Source organism: Leuciscus leuciscus, assembly GCF_965113295.1.
Source record: "Leuciscus leuciscus genome assembly, chromosome: 23".
NCBI lineage: Eukaryota > Metazoa > Chordata > Actinopteri > Cypriniformes > Leuciscidae > Leuciscus > Leuciscus leuciscus.
This window is the reverse complement of record NC_138747.1, coordinates 15,909,052-15,930,448: the sequence shown is the minus strand read 5'-3', so window position 1 is coordinate 15,930,448 and position 21,397 is coordinate 15,909,052. Positions and strand designations below refer to the sequence as shown.

Here is a 21,397-nt window from a genome sequence, read left to right as displayed (position 1 = left end):
GGATTTAGAGAATAGGCGCAGATAGAATGTATGAATTGTAGGCATGAAAGAAGGAATAGAAGGTACTGACCCAACTAAATTCTTTGAGCCTTGATATCCTCAGTACGTCGACCAAAGATAACCGAATTAAGCTTGAGCGCGCTCATCGTACTGGTCCTCCACGTACAGTCTGTTTGATGCAAAATATCGCACCACAATTGCCTATTGCCAGAGCCTAGTTTCAAATCGGTTCTTTGTTTTTCCACCGCCAAAGCACCAGCTCCGAACCAGTAAAACTGGTTCTTAAGTAGCACCAAATCATTGCAGGGTCTAGAACGGAGCCAAGAAAGAACCGCTTGCGTCAGAGGCTGGGGGCGGGGTTACCGTGGCCAACAAGACTGAAGAGAAACTTGTGACCGCCATTTTCAAATAGCAGCTAATCGAGCTAACAGCAGCTACTCTCAGCTACTCTCGCTTGTAATCTCCGTCTGTACAAATAATGGCGAGCCGCGCAAACACGTTGGATCCGCCGTGTTTGGATGCCGATGTAGGTCCGCAAAGCCATGAACATCAATAGCAAAGCAACGTCCGCAATTGTTGATGATGTGTTTGTGTTTGGCGCCACCGCGCTAACGTTGCTGGGAAAGATGAGACGTAGCTGTGACATAAGACCTGGCTCTGCGCTGGCTCTTTTAACCTGTGGAAAAGCAAACCGGATCTTTGGAGGCTCGTCAGTCGAACCAACTCCGAACCGGCACTAGCTCTAGCTCCGAACCAGCACCTGGTTCTTGTTGGTGGAAAAGGGGCTAGAGTGCATCGCTTGCCTTGGACACGCCGTGACTGCACTCACTGAGACCAGCTGCTCGCACTGCTAGAATGAGAATGGTGCTGACAGCACTGCAGCTGAGAACAGCTTTGACAACTCGACAGCTGAGAATGCTGCTTCTCCCCTGCAACTATCAGGACATATTTCACTCCAAAAGATCATATTTTTGCAGGCATTTGTTTCAAAACGCCACACCTCGGAGCGCGTTGCTTGCCCAGGCGAGCCTGAGAGGAAGAAACAAAAGTTTCAAAAGTCAAAAGTCGCAGGCCTGAGCGGACGGGACTAAGTGAGCTTACGCCAGTTCATATCCCACGTGCCTCACTCTCCATGCAGTGAGGGGATTCCCTGGTGCTCTCCACCCGCAAAGACCAGTGCCAAGGGTGGCAAGGGTGCCACTTTTTTAAGCGTGCCAAGGAGGAATGTGTGTCAATAACATGGCTAGTTTTAAATACAGGGGTGTGGTCAGACTCCTTGCAGGACTCCGCCCCCTACCACCCAAGGAGCCAAGCGATGTTAAGGGCCTGGCCTGAACTTGTCATAAAAGCTCAGTTTGGAGTGGTTGACCCTGGAAGTACCTGCCCACAGCCGCTTCGACGAATGGTTCCTGCAGCTGAGGCGCCATTAGAGAGCCCACCGCAAGGAACCTATCCCATTCGTTCATAATTAACTGTTTGCCGTCCGATTCTGTTTGTTGTAATATAGTAATTTGCCAATATGTGTCATTAATGTGTCACTACAGTTCGGTTTTTCATTCTTCTTCGTTGTATATAATAAAATCACATGAAACTTCAATAGGTTATGGCAATAATCTAATCTAAAGCAAAGAAGAGGTGCTTTTACACAGGATTTTTTGTGTGAAATAGACAGTGTTGTGGAACTCACAATGGAGGATAAACTGTTTATTGAAAAGCTGAGCAGGCCAGAGAACTGGGCAACGTGGAAATTTCACATGGAACATTTGATGAAAGCTAAAGGACTTAAATGCACAGGCAAGAGCAAGAATTTGAAAAACAGAAAGAAAATGTGTATTCTCTGTTGGTGCTGAATGTGAGTAGGTCCAAGATGTACCTGATAACAAGCTGTAAGACCCCTAAGGTAGCGTGGGACACACTAAAAGGACAATTTGAGAGAGAAACTCTTGCAAAAATGCTGTTTCTGAAGAAAAAATACTTCAAATGTGAAATGAAGGAAGGAGAAAACATAACTGAACATTTGAAACGAATGAAGGAGTTAACTGACCAGCTAGGAGCAATAGGTGATTGAAGAGGAGGACCAGGTTGTAACACTGCTGGGTAGCTTGCCACCAAGCTGTGCAACAATTGTCACTGCACTGGAAACTAAGTTGGACAGTTTAACGCTGCAGTTTGTTCAGCAAGCATTAATAAATGAAGAACAAAAGTGAGATGGTAACTATGGCGGTGCTATGTCCAGTGGTGCTGCGTCCGGTTGCGTGTCAGCGATGTCTACACAAGTTTGCGGTGATATGCAGGCTAACTTCAAGGCAGTGAAAGCTGACAGATCCGGTTCGTGGAGATGTTACAAGTGTGGGAAAGAAGGACATATCAAGCGTGACTGTCCAAGTAAAAAAAAAAAACTGACTAAAACCCACAAAGCCAAACATGTGAACATGTGAACATGAAGACTCATCTGAGAGTGCCTTCGTCGCTAGAGAGGCTAACCAGGTCGAGTAGTTGACCTACTCTGGAGCCTCAAAGCACACGACGTGTCCCCAAGTTTTTACATATTTAGGTACTGTGATTGACAGCCAACTGTCCTTTATGAAGGTAAAAGAGTAGCAAAACTCGAGAGCACGTAGATGTGAATTTGAGAACTTGTACAATAAATATTCGTACTTGTACGTGAATATTTACGCTCACAGCTCCAATGTGAAAACCTGTAAAATTAAAATCTGAAGTTGAATGTTGAAATTTGCACTCGCAGACAATTATAGTCACAAACCTGTATTCTAAATTTGAAGCTGCAGACAAGTAGTCACAAATGTGCAAAATGCCATTCACAGAAATACAATGACAGACACAAACTTGTAATATATATTTTCATTTATTCTTACATTCACTACATTCATCAACACCTCATTATGGGGGTGGGGGAATGGATTCTGACAGCTCGACTGTTTGCCGTCAGATTCTGTTCCCCCCATGTTTCTTACACAGTGAGGTTCTAATATTTACAAAACTGGTGCAGGATAGGTTGGACGATAGCCTTGTGGGCAGTGCGCTGACATCTGGTGCTTTCATGTTTTGAGTGACCCGAGTTTGAGTCCCGGCTCATGAACTTTTTATGATCCCGTCGCCCCATTTCTGTCTCTCCCACTTTGCTTCCTTTCTACATACTGCTATAACATGATAAAGGGGACACATATCAAATGGGTTGGGGAACAGATTCCAACACCTGGATTGTTTGCCGTCAAATTTTGTTTCCCCCATGTTTCTTAAAAAATTAGGTTCTAATATTTACAAACCCATTGCAGAATGGTTGTTGCTGATAGCCTTGTGGTCAGCACGCTGAGTGGTGCCAGATGGGTTTGAGGATCACTAGAATTTGTTATATTCCTCTTGGAGATTATAGGATCAAAACCCTTACCAAATAAGTCTTCTTTAAACAAATGAAGAGGACTGTGGAAAAGTTGGGGCACAAGTCTTTAATCGAAACCAAAGGAACAGTCAAAAATGCAGGATGACAGTAGGCAATACTTCATAATGACTGCGATAACCAGGCTTATATAGGCAGAGGTAATGAGCTAATGAGACACAGCTGAAGACAATCATGGAGGATGAGACCGGGCAATGAGTTATGGGAAATATAGTCCTTGATTGAGTGGCACTAGTCTGAGATAGAGTGCCCTCTGGTGGCTATCAAGGGTATTCCAGCTGGTGATAGTGACAGCGACATGGGGCCAGTTGTTCAAAAAGTTTAATCTGAATCAGATTGATCTGGATTTGGAAATTCCATGTTTTGCTATCCAGGATCAGGTAATCCATCTTACTTTTGTGCCGGTTTTTCAAAGCAAAATTGGATTGGATCACCCTGATCTGGATGTAAACTTTTTCCGATTCCCAAATCTGGATTACTGGTGCTCTACGGAACCCCCAAAGGGACATGGTCATGTAAAAAATATGAGATAGGGGAAAAAAAATATTTCAATGCTTTTGCGTTCTCATTTTTTTTCTTTTTCTCAAAAGTTTCGTTAGCGTTCAACAAAAATACTTTGTGTTCGCTTGCAAAGATCTTTTGACTGGTTCATCTCTTATGATTGTGCCAATGTGCTTTGCTTCCTGCTCAGCTACTGTTCGGACGCTCTTGCTTACTGCTCCGCGCTTTGCTCTATCGCTTTTATATTTTATCTTCTATACTTTTATAATTTGAGCTCCTTTTATCACCTAATTTTAACTTCAGCAAATCAGCACAGTGCTCAAACGACAAAGTTTGGATTACTACAAAAACGCAGAATTCTTCTACCCGACCAGCTTACATTCCGGGGAAAGGAAAACACAACTGCCTACAAGGATAAGAGAGAAAATGCCTCTTCTGGAATCTACTTGCTGCACTAACTGCCACAGACTTTTACAAAGGATTAGAGTTCTTGAAACAAAGTTATTTACGGGACCACCAAACCAGACGGAACACACAACAGAGCTTCGTCATGGACGCCCTCAGCATATAGCCGGTGAGTCCCATGAAACTAGTGCTCCTCGACAGGTAGAGAAACAAGCCGATCGACTTACAAACCGATGGCACAAACAGGGAGCGAGACCCAAAGGCAGTCGAGACATCAGATTGTCACGAGCCTCACATATTACCGCAGTAGCATCCTCTACCCCAGATACAGCTCTGACAAAGATTGCAAACACTGGTCTCCCACCAACACCTATACATCTTGAGAACAGATTTGAAGTACTAATGAATGTAGATGAGGAATCCCCAAACGTGATGAATGTGATCGAACACAGACTGTATCAGCCAGTAGCTAACACTGATGCTAACTGGCGCTCAAGGTCGAGCAGACAGCGGCACTCAGCTCAGAGCGCAGCCGAGCCCAGGACTCTGATAGTGGGGGACTCCATAATCAGAAACATTAGCTGCAGGGATACAACTACGTGCTGCCTTCCACAAGCAACAACTTCTGATATAAACAGGGAACTTCAGAACATTCTAATGAAACATAAGACTGCAAATCGACTCATCATTCATGTGGGGAAGAATGACATTCATAAAGAGCAGTCAGAACTCCTTAAGAAGGATTTCAATGAACTTTTTGAAACACTTAAAAAAATGAAAGTTCAGACATTCATCAGTGGACCACTCCCAGCAAGAGGAACAAACAGGTTTTCACGGTTGCTTGGGATTAATACATGGCTGCAAAAAACCTGCAATATAAAAGGAGTAAACTTCATTGACAACTTCAATCTCTTCTGGAGTCAGAGACAACTATTTCATCGGGATGGCCATCACCCAAACAAACTTGGTTCAAGAGTGTTAAAGGACAACATCTACTTCTCCCTCAATCATCCTTCTGCAGTGTGTGCCAATCCACTCAATCAGAACGGCACACACACACCTGGACACAGTATGAATGACCACAGGACTTCACTTCATGATGTTGACATATCACACAAGGACAATGATAACACCACTGAGCCACAACAACCTCTGCTCATGGACACAATCTCAGCTGAGCCATGCCCACAGAGCTCACCACAGACAGACACATCAGAACTGCTCCAAGATTCAGCACCCAAGGACGACTTCCTGGAAAACAGCCAGGGAAGCCAGGACAGCATATCACAGCCTCCTATAACACCAGAGCAACAGCCCCTTTCACCAGACACGTTCTCCCTCTCGCCAGCAACTCCACTTCTGTGCTTCTCACAGAAAATGGAAGAACTGGTGCATGCTGGAACCAGACTATCACACTCTTTTGCTGCAAGCCCCCAGATATCAACCAAAAAACGTCGGGCACCGCTACCACCAAAGCCTGCAGGCCCAGCTCGCCCTCCCCCTGCCTCTGTGAGAGCTCTTCGGCCTCTGCCACAACGCCAGGGCCCACACCCTCCTCCATCTGCTCGAGGTGAACCAAAAACAACTGATACCAGCTCTCAGTGATGTATGTCGGGTCCCCGCTTTGATAACAGTAACTTTCTCAAATGTTTACAGAACAAGCGGGAACCCAGTGTGCCTGTATCTTTCTCTATCGCTGTTCTATTACAAGATAGAAAGTCTAAGGCCTTCAATAGCCGTACAGCAAACTCAACTAATCTGGTGCCTATTGCACGTCTAACTAAGATTGGTGTAGGGAAAAAAAGTACGACTGTTAAGTTAGCAATTTTAAACATCCGCTCACTTAAAAATAAATCACTTCTAGTCAATGACTTAATAACCACAAACAACCTGGATTTTATGCTTCTAAATGAAACCTGGCTAGAAGACAGCTGCAGTGCAACAATCCTCAATGAAACAGCCCCTCCTAACTTTACTTTTATGAGTGTCTGCAGAGCTGTTAAAAGAGGTGGGGGTCTAGCTGCTCTTTTTAAAGATATCTATCAATGTAAGCAAATATCATTTGGGAACTACACGTCTTTCGAATATCTGGGTATTGTATTAAAAGGTGCTCCACGCATTTTACTCATCATTATTTACAGGCCTCCAAAATACTCTCCAGCCTTTGCTGAGGAATTTACAGAACTGTTATCAACAATTACCTCAGAGTTTGACTGTTTTGCCATTGCTGGAGATTTTAACATTCACATAGATAATGCAGAAAACAATATGGCAAAAGAAATCAAAACTGTTTTAAAAACTTTTGATCTGACTCAGCATGTACATGGACCCACACACAATCATGGACACACTCTAGATTTACTTATCAGTAAGGGTCTAAACATCTCATCGATTGTTATTAAGGATGTAGCACTGTCTGATCATTTCTGTATTTTCTTTGATATATTGATCTCTCCTGCCACTGAAGCTAGATCTGTGTCTGTCAAGAAGAGATGCTTAAATGAGAACACTAATGTACTATTTATGAAGGCTATATCCTTAACACCAAGCATATCTGCTGACTCTGTTGATTTTCTCCTTGATTCTTTTAACTCAAAAGTTAAAAGTGCAATTGATGATATTGCTCCTGTGAAAGTCAGGAAGAAGAGTGGCAGACAAAAAGCACCTTGGAGAAACTCAACAGCAGTGCAAAATATGAAAAGACAATGCAGAAAAGCAGAGCGCATGTGGCGGAAGACAAAGCTTGTAGTCCATTATAACATCTACAAAGACAGCCTTCATGCTTTCAATATGGAACTAGGCAAAGCTAGACAGACTTTCTTCTCAAATATTATAAACTGCAATTTAAACAACACACGCACTCTTTTTGCTACTGTAGAGAGACTGACAAAATCAATAATATCAGAAAGGTGATCAGCACATCCTTGAGTTGTGCTGGGGTCAGACCGATCAGACCACCTGAAAAAGTAGTAACTTTGTCTGATTTCAAAAAAATTGATGGCAAAATTTTGGTAGAAACCGTACAGCACCTTAAAACATCAACATGCGCTCTTGACACACTTCCCACATCTTTTTTCAAAAGTGTGTTAAACAGTTTAGAAGCAGATCTTCTAGAAGTGGTAAATGCCTCACTTCTCTCTGGGAGTTTTCCAAACTCCCTGAAAACTGCAGTTGTCAAGCCCCTCCTGAAAAAGAACAATCTGGATAAGACCATATTAAGCAACTATAGACCGATCTCAAATCTTCCTTTCATAGGCAAGATCATTGAAAAAGTTATCTTCAATCAGCTGAACAAATTCTTAAGCTTGAATGGATACTTTGATCATTTTCAATCTGGTTTCCGACCGCACCACAGCACAGAGACAGCGCTCATAAAGATAATAAACGATATTCGCTTAAATACTGATTCAGGCAAATTATCAGTGCTGGTACTACTCGACCTCAGTGCTGCATTTGACACTGTCGATCATAACATACTTCTTGACAGGCTGGAAAACTGGGTGGGGCTTTCTGGGATAGTCCTAAAATGGTTCAGGTCATACTTAGATGGGAGAGGTTATTATGTGAGTATAGGAGACCATAAGTCTGAGTGGAGTCCCTCAAGGCGGAGTCCCTCAAGGCTCAATTCTTGCGCCACTCCTGTTCAACCTGTATATGCTCCCAATGAGCCAAATAATGAGAAACAACCAAATTGCTTACCACAGCTATGCAGACGACACACAGCTGTACTTAGCCCTATCGCCTAACGATTACAGCCCCATTGACTCCTTGTGCCGATGCATTGATGAGGTCAACAGTTGGATGTGTCAAAACTTTCTTCAATTAAACAAAGACAAACCTGAAGTTATTGCGTTTGGAAACAAAGATGAGGTTCTCAAGGTGAACGCATACCTTCTCTCTAGGGGTCAAACAACTAAAAATCAAGTCAGGAATCTTGGTGTGACACTAGAGTCAGACCTTAGTTTCAGTAGTCATGTCAAAGCAATAACTAAATCAGCATACTATCATCTGAAAAATATTGCAAGAATTAGATGCTTTGTTTCCAGACAAGACTTAGAGAAACTTGTGCTTGCTTTCATCACCAGCAGGGTGGATTATTGTAATGGACTCCTCACTGGCCTTCCCAAAAAGACCATAAGACAGTTGCAGCTCATACAGAACGCTGCCGCCAGGATTCTGAGCAGAACCAGAAAATATGAACATATCACACCAGTCCTCAGGTCTTTACACTGGCTCCCAGTTAGATTTAGGATTGATTTCAAAGTATTATTACTGGTATATAAATCATTCAATGGCCTAGGACCTCAATACATTGCAGATATGCTCACTGAATATAAACCCAACAGATCACTCAGATCATTAGGATCATATCAGCTAGAAATACCAAGGGTTCACTCTAAGCATGGTGAGTCTGCTTTTAGCTATTATGCCAGCCGCAGCTGGAACCAGCTTCCAGAAGAGATCAGATGTGCTCCTACAGTGGTCACATTCAAATCCAGACTCAAAACACTTCTGTTTAGCTATGCATTTACTGAATGAGCACTGTGCCGCTGTTCGTCCGACTGTACTGTATTGTATTTCATTTTATTTTTCTAAACTGTTTTAATTATTCTTGTTTCTTTTTATTATTTTAATTTCTTCTATGTAAAGCACTTTGAATTGCCATTGTGTATGAAATGTGCTATATAAATAAACTTGCCTTGCCTTGCCTTGCCTTGCCAATGTAGTTTAGAAACAGTGATAAAACACTTTGAATTAAATATAATATTTTTGTTTTATTTTTACAGCTGTTTGGGGATTATTTAATGGCACCTGAAAATCTCTTTTTTACTTTACAGTAGGCTACCGAAAGGCTTAATATGTAGCCTAATGTCTACTTCTAATGTATTACTTTAACAGTTAAGCTAATCAAAAGCAAAATAAAAATAAAAATATGAGTGTGTGTGTATATTACATGATACAAATGTTGTATTTTTGACCAATTTTAAAGTTTTACTACATTTTTTCTTCCTGGAATCCACTTTGAAATCCTACCCCCTGTTGGGATCAGGATAATCCTGTTTTTTTGGATCAAAGTTATCCAAATCCTACTGACAAGTTTTGAACAACACAAACTGAAGGTTTGATCCAGATTAAAACTAGGATTGGATTCCATTATCTAATCTGATTTCAGATTCCTTCTTTCCCTTTTGAACAACCCATTTTCAAGATTTGATCCAATCCGATAACCAAAATCCGATCAGCTTACCTATGAACAACTGGACCATGATGATTGAAAAGAATAAATGGTAGAACAATTGTGTATTTTAATGCTTTTGCATTCTCTTGCAAAAGTTTTGATTTTCTCCAAGAAAATTTGCATTCATTTGCAAATAATTCAAAAGTTTTGAGAGTAAATGAAAAGGTTCTTGGGGGAAAACAAAATGTGTTCGAGAGAATGCAAAATCATTCAAAAGAATTTTTCATATTCTCATATTTTTCCTTCCATCACCATGACCCTTTAGTTTAGAGTTGCCGTAGAAATATATATTCAATAAGGGATGCAACTGTTAGAAACGTACTCGGTTACTAACGTAACCTCGGTTCTCTCTAGAAGAGGGAACGAGTACTGCGTAATTAAAAAAATTACGCTAGGGGAAAATCTCTTTTCCGTGAGATATTGAAGCCAAAAATTATCCTTAATTTTGAAATAATGTAAAACGCGTTGCGGCAGCATGCAGACATAGGCAAGACGGCTTGCGCGCCCATTGGCTGCCCTGCGGCAACTGCAGCAGCCAATCGAGAGAGGCCCCTCGTGACGTCAGATTCAATGAGGGCGCTTCGCGCCCACTGCGTCACGTCCCACCGAAACGGGCGTGGCCTGGCCAATAAATATAGCTCGATAGGCTGATAGAATCTGTTTTTTCATCGCCGAGGCGAACCAGAGCGTGATGCAGGCATGGCAAAGATATGCAGTACTCGTTCCCTCTTCTAGAGAGAACCGAGGTTACGTTAGTAACCGAGTACGTTCTCTTACGAGAGGTCTCTCGTACTGTGTAATATCTTACGCTAGGGGAACACAGTGTAAAACGCTGTGCGTGCTGAGATCCAACACCAAAGTCCCAAGGGCAGGTGCCCGGGGCTCATATAGTGCATGATCACCAGGGACTCGCAGAGAGTCTGGGAAAGAGGGGCTAGAACAGCATCATTCCCATAATAAATAGCATCCTATTAGGAGCAAATTATATCAAAGTGTTCCACACAGTCAGGGCGAAAACTCGGCCTGAACTGATGAATATTAAGGGTCTTACATTAGACCGAAAGCAGCTTAGCCTGCAAGGCGGGAACTTCTAGGTTATAAAACCTTATAAATGTAGACGGGGAGACTAGCAGACTAGAAATGTAGACTAGTCCCTTAGAACGTCCGATGAACGAAACAAAGATCTGTCTGAAGACAGTCGAGCGAGATACATAAGCCCTTAAAGCCCTGACCGGGCAAAGGAAGCTCGCGTCCTTTTCCTCATTAGAGACCGGCAGGGCCGACAGGGAAATCACCTGTGCCCTAAACGGTGTGTTGAGGGATTTAGGAACGTACCCGTGCCTTGGTTTGAGTATGACTTTCGAGTCATTTGGCCCAAACTCCATACACGTCGCGCTCACTGAGAGCGCTTGCAAATCCCCTATACGCTTTACCGAAGCGAGAGCCAGAAGAAACACTGTCTTGAGAGACAAGTGTTTGATATCTCTTGATTGGATTGGCTCGAATGGGGCACCTTTCATGGCTTCCAAAACCGTAGAAAGGTCCCACATGGGGACTGAGGGAGGTCTGGGAGGATTCAGCCTCTTAGCTCCTCTAAGGAAGCGGATGACCAGCTCGTTCCTTCCAAGTGACTGGCCAAGCGTCGGTTTAGTAAACGCTGCTATGGCCGCTACGTAAACCTTGAGCGTGGATGGGGTTCTGCCCTTATCCAGTAGCTCTTGCAGGAAGGAGAGAACCTCCGTCACCCCATAGTCTGAGGGTGATATGCCACGAGCTGTGCACCAACTAGAGAACACAGACCATTTCAAGGAATAGAGCCGTCTAGTAGACGGGGCCCTAGCCTGCGTGATCGTGTTTAACACTCCCACCGGGAGGTTAGTGGGTACCCGTTGATGGCCCACGCATGTAGAGACCATAGCTCTGGGCAAGGATGCCAAATCGAGCCCTTGGCCTGAGAGAGGAGGTCCCTCCTCACCGGTATCGGCCATGGGGCAGTGCTTGTCAGCTGCATGTTGTCCGAATGGACCAAGACGTGGTGTCCTTTTATCTGTGGACAGAAACGTCTCAGCGCGTTGTCGAACGCCATCATCTCCAGGCAGTTTATGTTTAGGAGCCTTTCCCGTTCTGACCACTGGCCGAAGAACGGTCTGCCCTCGAGCAGCGCTCCCCATCCCGAGGTGGAGGCGTCCGTAGACACCACCTTCACACTCGAGGAAGTCCCCAGGCTTACACCTGACCGGTACCAGTCGGTCGCTCTCCAAGGTTTCAGAGCTGAGACGCATTTCTGATCGACCTTGAGGCGAAAAAGACCGGAGGTCCACGCTCAACGCGGTACTCGCGCTTTTAGCCAGAACTGCAGTGGGCGCATGCGAAGCAGACCCAACTGGAGTACTGATGATGCTGAGGCCATGAGACCCAGCATCTTCTGAAACTTTCTGAGCGGGACTATAGTGCCGCGGCGGAAGGATTCCATCATGCGCTGAATACTCAGTCTGCACTGTGGCGATAGCTGTGCTGTCATAGACAGCGAGTCCAGTTCTGTGCCCAGAAAAGATATTCTCTGACTGGGAGACAGTGAACTCTTCGCCCAATTGACTTTGAGACCAAGATTCTCGAGATGTTCGAGTAATATGGTCCTGTGTTCTATGAGCTCTGAGTGTAACCCTAACCCTAACCCTAACCCCATAAAAAAATTTTGGGATCAAAGCTATCCCAATCTTACTAAAAAAAAATGTTGAACACAATGATGATTTGATCCAGATCAAAAGATTGGATTTTGTGATCTTATCCGATTTCAGAACCCCCTTTTTTCTTTTGAACAACCCATTTTCAAGATCTGAACTAATACGATAACCAAAATCGGATCAGGTTACTTTTGAACAACTGGGCGCGGGGACCATTAGAAAAGTGTGGGAGAGAGATACGGCCACCCCAAGAGTCACTGTGAGAAGACTGCACCAGCATAGCGAGTGGAGGTGACGTCAGTCTTTTAGTTTAGCACTTTCAACATGCAAAATAGCTGATTTTTTTTTTTTTTTTAAATAGAGTGGACACAATAATCTATACTATTTAAGCAATGTGATTCTTATTTTCTTTTTTTACTGCGGATTTATAGGCCCATGTTTTTTAAATAGGCAATGGACACAATAATCTATACCAGTGGTTCCCAAACCTGTCCTGAAGGACCCCCAACAGTGCACGTTTTCTTTGTCTCCCTAATCAAACACACCTGATTCAACTCATCAGCTCAATTAACCCGTGTGATAATGAGCTGATGAGTTGAATCAGGTGTGTTTGATTAGGGAGACAAAGAAAACGTGCACTGTTGGGGGTCCTTCAGGACAGGTTTGGGAACCACTGATCTATACTATTTAACTGGAGTGGAATGGAAAATACATTAATTAATAATTTTTAGAAACTCTCTATCTGTTTGACTCTGTATATATATTAACACGACAACAATTTGTATGTTATTTGTATCATACAATACAATTTGGATTGTTACCTATGTACTGTGACACCCCTGTTATCCTGCATTATAATAAATAAAGTGATTATTGTAACTTATTGTAACTTATTGAGTCCTATCAACAAAGACACCACATGTTCTGAATTTCGGCATCACTTGACTGAATTGTCAATAGCATACACTGCTAGTATGCTATTCCAAATTCAGCCCTTGTGTATGCCAGCTTAATGAGGCACAGGTGAAAACAACAAGCTGATTGAGGAATAGATTTGATTGGTCAATCTGTATCAGCGAATGATTCGAAAGTGAGTACAAATAGCACATTATGCCTCAATAAGCTTGTCAATGTTTATAGACAAGAGTTGTTCAGTAGCTTTGGGTTGTTGGTTTTTCCTTTTGGTGATCTGTTGAGTAGTACGACAAACTCACCATGCCTTGGACAAAGGATATCTTACTTTTCACAATCTCTGTGACCATGTTGACGTCTTTAAGGGCTAGTCCTGAGTCCTTTTCTGAAACTGGGACTGCTTACAGCGCAGTCTCTGAAAATACCATTCATTTTGGCAAACTTTTAATTGGGGCTCAAGGTGTAGTATCTGATAAAGAAATGGAAATATCTGGACTGAGGTCAGCAGAACAGTCTGATGAATACTGGTCAAATGAAGAAGGTAATTTGATATTTAATTTAAAGTGGGACCTACTTTTAAATGGGAAGTACAACTTAACTTGAATTGTTTTTAAGAGCGTTTCCAGCTTGCTAAAGCTAAGCTGCGCCGTCTGGGTCCCTTTGTGTACTGTGGAAATGATTCAATGACCTTGCACATTCCAGGACAAATAAGGATGCCACACTTTCTGGTTGATCGAGGTAAGTTGTTTTGGAGGCGTGTGGGGGTTTTTTTTGTTTGTTTTTTTACACCCTTAACATTTCTTTATCAGGAGTTGAGTCACCAGTGCCTTTGTCTGAGATGCCAGCCAGCTGTGGTTTCTCACTGAAGCGGGCACGCAGAGATGTTTCTCTTGATGCTCCATACCAGGGCTGTCATGTCAGACAACAGGTTAGTCTGCATGCTAAAGATGACAAGTGCATTGTAGCTCTGCTTACAAATCCAAGAGAAAAGTGGGCCTTGCATGATTTCTTTTTCTACCCAAATCTCCTAACAGGGTGGACGTTATGTTCTGCCACTCTTTATAATGGGGGCTCCAGTGCAAATGTCTTGCCCTGTGAGTCCTCCCCTCCCTACAGTGTCCTGCCTCCCTTCTGGCATGATTATCTCACTTGCTGTCAGAGCAGATAATGTTAAAGTTCAAGGCAAGTCACATAATTCTTTGAGTTTAATCTAAGAGGTGAGAGCTTTGTTTTATTTCTCTTTCTCTTTCCTCTTAGTTGATGGATCATGGCAGCCTCTGCTTCTAGCATATTCTAAATGTTCATTCACATTGGAGACTGTTGATGGTTCACTGGTCATCACTGCACCATTTACAGGAAGCTGTTGGGAAATGAAGGTATGAATAACAGAGTGCCCTTGTCTGATTCAACTACAGTAGTCAACATTTGAATTGGATCAAAGTTGTCCTAAGACAAGAGCAACTATTGTTCAAAATTCATGTATAACTTTGAAAGATTTTGAGCCACTTAAAACATGAACTACTGTATATAGATGCTAGTTGATGGTGCATGTCTTCCTCAGGATACTGATATACAGCTCCATTTCATGTACTGTGACCGGGAAGTGACTCTTTCTTGTCCTGTGACACAACCAACGCTGGCCCCAGTTCCGGTCCAGGACCCAACTGACAGTCAACAAATGTTTTACCCTTTCCCAGTTGGAAGCCCCTGGTGGTATCCTCCCAATTCTCATGGTCGCCCTGGTGTACGACCTGTACCTCCCACTGTGACAACGACTACTTCTCCTCTTCAAGACCCTAAACAACAAATGTTCAATCAAATGTATCATATGTCAATGTTTGATCCATATCACTTTAATTCTAGAGGTTCCCCTGTAGCACCGAGGCATCAACACTCCAGGTATCCGAAGTTTCCTCCCTATATGTACCCCTTCAAGAGCCCAGTTGAAGCAACCACTACACCTTCCACGACCACTGCTACCTGGTTTGAGCAGTTTGCAGGTTATCCTCCCCTGTACCCAAAGTTGTATGGCCCTCAACCTTTTGTGCCTCCTGTGCAATACCCATTCATGCCCCAGCATCCTCAGGATCCAGTCTTTCCTCCTCGCAGCCACAAACTTGTGTCTTCTCCTGCTTGGTCATCCTCTGTCAACTGGTCTCGCAAACAATGAATGAGATGAGTAATTGTTGAGGTATACCAAAGTGGCAATTGATACTGGATGAGACTTCAATGACTTGTGTTAGTGCTTAATAAAACTTCATGAGATTCTAATGGTTGCTGGGTTTTTTTTTTTGGTTTTTTTTTACTGGTTATGCCTAAGTTAATTTTTACTGTCTTGTCCTTCAATCTAAGATTAGAACTGTGGGACAAACTGAGCAACATTCTGTTAAAGTGCTTTTTTTTTTTTTGAATGACTTACTGGTTCCCTAATTGCGGTGTCGTTCCTCCTGCAGCAAAAACCACTAGCAAAGTTGAGTTCCCCAAAAACCTTAAACTGTCATGTGTGGACCCCCCCCCCCCCCCCCCCCCCCCCCCAGGTGTTCTCCTATGCTCTAAAAATCTATACCCAGATAGCAGAGACATTGATACAATGAGTTTTGTATAAAACATAATTTGTATAAAACATTTCACTCTGTTTAATTAGTGTCCCAAATCATATGTTGAAATATTTCAAAGATGCCATGGTCTTTGTCCACAAAATCTGAAGTGTGGATCCATGGCATGCACATTCTAATGGCTTATATTGCCCACAATCTATTGTGTATTGGATGAGGATTAGAACTACAGTGTTCAGTATTTAACCAAGATATTTATTCAATGTTATCCACATATTTAATTTGCAACAGCATTGTGAACTTTTGTGATACATTTGGTCAAACTTTTAAATGCATCATTGTACAAATTGCAAATGCATGAGTTCTATATAAGAAACCCAATACTGGCAGATCAATGTGCTACATTTCTCTCAGAAATGGTAGGAAATAAAATGTAATTGAATGTGGAGGATTGTGACAAGATGATTGACAGGGTGGTTTAAATGGTGAGTTGATGGTCCTTAGTGATCCTCTTGTAGAAATTAGGCTATATATGTTCTTTTTTTTTTGGTCCTCTATCAATTTGACAGTTCTCCAAACTCAACTGCTCTCAAAACTCTCTTGGTCTTACAAAACTCTCTTGGTCTTACCATTTTTCCAAACACAACAAACAAAATTCTGTTATTTGTTCAAATTTCAATAAACCCCAAATTGATATCTGCTAGTTTAGCAATACACATTGAATGCAAATGTCCTAATTGTTTACACAGCTTTCTCAAATACAACATCTATAAAAGGAGGGAAACAACTAAGAATAAGAATGACAAGGGTGTAAGAGCTCTAGTTTGTTCAAATATGTGAACCATGCAATTACTGCACTTTTACTGTAAACAAAGGTTTGCTAAAAACACCTGTGATTCTTGTTCCAACAGAATATTGTAAGGGACATATATGCTGCAAAACCCACATATATAAATTGCATAATATTAATGTATTTTTAATCATATTATGTCATATATGTCCTACATACAACTAAAGCCATATAGATTTTCATGATGTAAAAGCATAGGAAAATAATGCTAATTTAATATGAATGTCCAGCATGGACATGTATAAAACACAGTGCAGTTTACCAATCAGTATATGGCTGTACTTCACTCATGCTCTTGTTCTTATCTTGTACTAAGTGGAGCCTACGCCTATAGTCAATCATGGTTATATACTGTATAATCAACCTTAGATGAAACACAACATTTAAACTATACACACAAGCACACCTTTTAATTTCAAAATTATTTTTTAGAGTGTATTCTACAAGATACAGTTGCATATTTCACATATCAATAGTTTTCATTTTAAATCCTGCATCACCAGATTACATTTTCATTTGTGACAATTTCTCTAAACTTTATCTCACTAAGTTTAGTATACAACAGTTAACCTACAAACATAAAACTTTCCTAAATGTCGAAGTGATTCTTACACTCTAAAAAATTATTCAGTGGCTTAGTAAATATCACAGTAATAATTAACTTTATTAACTTAATAAAATCTCTGAATATCATTTACTTGATAGTTTGAGTTGAACATACCAAAATAATTGACTAAAAATCCAACAATGAATTTTGTCTGAAATTTACAGTTATATTTAAGTTTGAAGTTTTTCACTAAAATAATTTAGTATTTGACTAACCAATTATTTATTTTAAATACACTTAGCTAATTATATTTGTGATATTTCCATCACAGTATCTGAGAATGGATAATTAACTGATCTGTTTCAAAAAACACAAATATTACTTAATTAAAAACAATATTTTTTTTATATTTAACACACATAAGAAATTGATTAAATTTACTCAATTAAAACAATGCACCCCTCCCCCACCCTCTGACTTCACATGACAACAACTCAACGGTTAAGTGAGCGCGGGCTGTTTGAATTCTCTTCAGTCTCCAGAACATTTCTCCTCTTCTCTTCTCAGCGTCGCAGAGTTGGTGCATTTCCTCTGTGAAATTCAGGTTTGTGTATGTTTTATTTTACCTGTATAATCATTACTGTGCTAATCATTTTATTTAATGCGAAAGAACATACAGAGACTCAATTTGACTCTGTTAAACGAGTGTCGCGCCTGTCTTTTCGCGTGATTGTAATGCCTTGCATTAAAAAAACACGACTATATTCCTAAAGATAATGAATATTACTTATTTGGATGATAAAATGTTCTCAGAAATTTGCACTGTATGTTTATTGGCAGGTTATGGAATCAGTCGCGTCGCAGCATATTTCGGCTATGAGTGAAACCCAGGACGGTGGTCTAAAGTTAGAAGTTCACCCGCAGAGCTCAAGTCCATCTCCGGCACGAGAACCAGTGCTGATCCGGTGGATATTGGATAACAGACCGGTTGATTACACTTGAATATTTAGGCCTAAATGTTTAATTATTACTTTTAAAATGTTTGTTACAAGAGTTTAAATGTAGGCAATATTGTATAACGTTACGTGTTAAAATATTATAAAATATGCTGTATTGCTGTAGGCTACTCGACAATAAAGGCCTGGTCTGCTGGTACAACTTTGCAACCAATGCTGGCAAAAACTAACATATTGTATATACTTTGTGTTCTTTTTGGAGTTAGATAGCAGTGCATCTCATTATGAGTACTTGTATATTGATGAAGCGGCTTCAATCTTCACAAAAAAAATGTGATGGAGAATTGTGATTGGCCATCAATGTCCCTGGACAACGAGGAGGCAACATCATGTGTGCCACAATTTCAACCACTGGTGGCACACAATGATGTCTTGGGGAACAAAACACCAAACGGCATCTAAACACCCCAAAAAACTCCCTCAACATCTTTCTGCAGAGTGATCAGGAGCAAATGGAGTGAAATTTTTTATTTGTTTGAGACAATGTCCATTCCACCACTCAGCACTGGTGCCAGAGGGGTTTGAGGATCACTCAAATTTCAGTATTCCTTCCAGCATATTCTCCTTTCCTGAATCCAACTGAGGAGTTATTTTCCTCTCAGAGATGGAAAGATCGAAACCCTTACCAAATAAGTCTTCTTTAAACAATGGAAAAGTACTCTGGAGAAGTTGAGGCACAAGCATGGATGAATTTTTCCCACAATGCATGATTCATGAAAATATATGTTGTGATGTTGATGAAATTCTCTGGCCAAATATAATTACGCAAGATCAATGATTCAATGACTGCAGTGATTTACTGTATTTATTAGTATTATTTTGGTTGAAATCTAATTGTTATATAACTAAACTCCTCGTTAAAGAACATCATGATACAAATATTTTCATTAATGTATTTATATATCTACACTACAGCTGAATTTGTCATCAGATCCACATAACACATCACTTAATTTCGATGTTAGTATTTATTTTTAATAAATGCACTACTAGAATAAAATGTTACATTTCAAAATGTAGGCTGCTATAGCATAGGATCCTCAACCTTTGCGTCTCCGAGCAGTTCATGACAGTTTAGTGCATACGGGTCTGATTGTTCAAAGGAAATTGAAAATGGAATGAGATGTTTGTTTGTTTTCTTTATTTTCAAATAAAAACACTTAGTGACAAACTTTGACTCTTGTTCTTTACTTAACTATAGCATTAGCTAAGCTGTGATGTCTGGGTCTCTTTGTGCACTGTGGAAATGATTCAATTTCATGTAATTTTTTTTATTTATTATTAATACAATTTAACATTTCTTCATCAGGAGTTGAGTCACCAGTGCCTTTGTCTGAGATGCCAGCCAGCTGTGGTTTCTCACTGAAGCGGGCACGCAGAGATGTTTCTCTTGATGCTCCATACCAGGGCTGTCATGTCAGACAACAGGTTAGTCTGCATGCTAAAGATGACAAGTGCATTGTAGCTCTGCTCCAAACTAATGAAAAGTGGGCCTTGCATGAATGGTTTTTAATTCTGTTTTTTTTTTATATATATTTTTTTTTTATCTCCTAACAGGGTGGATGTTATATTTTGCCACTCTTTATAATGGGGGCTCCAGAGAAAATGTCTTGCCCTGTGAGTCCTCCCCTCCCTACAGTGTCCTGCATCCCTTCTGGCATGATTATCTCATTTGCTGTCAGAGCAGATAATGTTAAAGTTAAAGGCAAGTCACATAATTCTTTGAGTTTAATCTAAGAGGTGAATGAGCTTGCCATTTTATTTTATTTGTTTCCTCTTAGTTGATGGACCATGGCAGCCTCTGCTTCTAGCATATTCTAAATGTTCATTCACATTGGAGACTGTTGATGGTTCACTGGTTGTCACTACGTCATTCACAGGAAGCTGTTGGGAAATTAAGGTATGAATAATCAAGAGCCCTTGTCTGATTCAACTATGTATGCTAGTTGATGGTCCATGTCTTCCTCAGATACTGACATGCAGCTCCCTTTTACTGTGACAGGGAACTGACTTATTCTTGTCCTGTGACACAACCAATGCTGGCCCCAATAACCATTGATCCAGACCATGACCCAACTGACAGTCAACAAATGTTTGATCCTATCCCAATTGGAAGACCCTGGGGGTATCCTCCATATTCTCCTGGTCGCCGTGGTGTACGGCCTGTACCTCCCACTGTGCCACCTACAGCTGCAAGACCCTTACCAACAAATATTCCCTCCCATGTCAATGTTTGATCCATATTTCCCAGCAGCACAACAGCCTCAACATCCCAGGTACTCGAAGTCTCCTCCCTATATGTACCGTCCGCTTCAAGAGCCCAGTTGAAGCAGCCACTCCTGCAACAACAAGCCTGGATACCCCTTCATGCCCCATATATCCTCAGGATCCAGTTTGCTGGATCTTCTCCTGCTCAGTCACTGTACAGGTCTCTTAGACACCATGTTAACATGACTTGAATAAGTTTGGAGTTGCTTCAAAATGGCTTAGTTGGAATAATGAAAGAAAATGTAATTAATTCAGTGAGTATACTGGGTTTTTTTTTTTCCAGGTTTCTCTTAACATAAAGCTTCATGAGACTAATTGTTTCATATATACTTTAAGCAAAAAGTCAGGCATTATAGGCAAGTTTTAATATATATTTACACAGCCATGTCTTTCATAAGAATTGTGGGACAAAATAGCTCTCAAATGAGCCAATTTGAAATGGCTTAAAGGACAAGAGTAACTTCATTTTCAATGCTATTTTGCTTCAGTGAATAGTTCCTAACCACTATGTTATTTGAACACCAGTTTTCAAATGAAGGGAGAAGAGTTGAGAGCGTTTTTGCTCAATATTTACATTTTTTTTCATAAAATTAAATTGATAAATGTATGTATGTCTATGTAGGCCTATGTCTAATCAATGCTCTAAATTAGAGTTAATTAAATGTTTCTAGAACTTGTATAAAACGAAGTAGGCTAGTTGTTCCTAAAGCGTTTTTACAATGCAAAATTAACGTTAGCTACAGTCTCTTCATTCCGCCATTTAATTGTTAGCGTTGTAGCTATTACCTTATGCTTTTATTTGTACAGGGAACCGATGTAATGAAGGGGAGGGCGAATGAGGCACTGCAGTGTCAAAACTAGGTAAGTGGTCCACACAAAGAGACTCATTGGTTTCGTACAAAATGAGGATGACAAGACCTTATTTCGGGGTGGTGAACTATTCTTAAAGTGAAATTGTGATGAAACCACGGTCCAAGTTGAGTCTCTGATGTGGTCACTCCG

General features: G+C 41.1%; 1 long non-coding RNA gene across 1 annotated transcript; it reads left to right on the top strand.

Moving 5' to 3' along the window:
* Positions 1-13,392: 13,392 nt before the first annotated feature.
* LOC309487428 lies at positions 13,393-14,335 on the top strand. Its single transcript, XR_014201846.1, has 4 exons — positions 13,393-13,700; positions 13,775-13,897; positions 13,969-14,087; positions 14,194-14,335. It is a non-coding gene; the product is annotated as an uncharacterized lncRNA (long non-coding RNA).
* Positions 14,336-21,397: the final 7,062 nt, after the last annotated feature.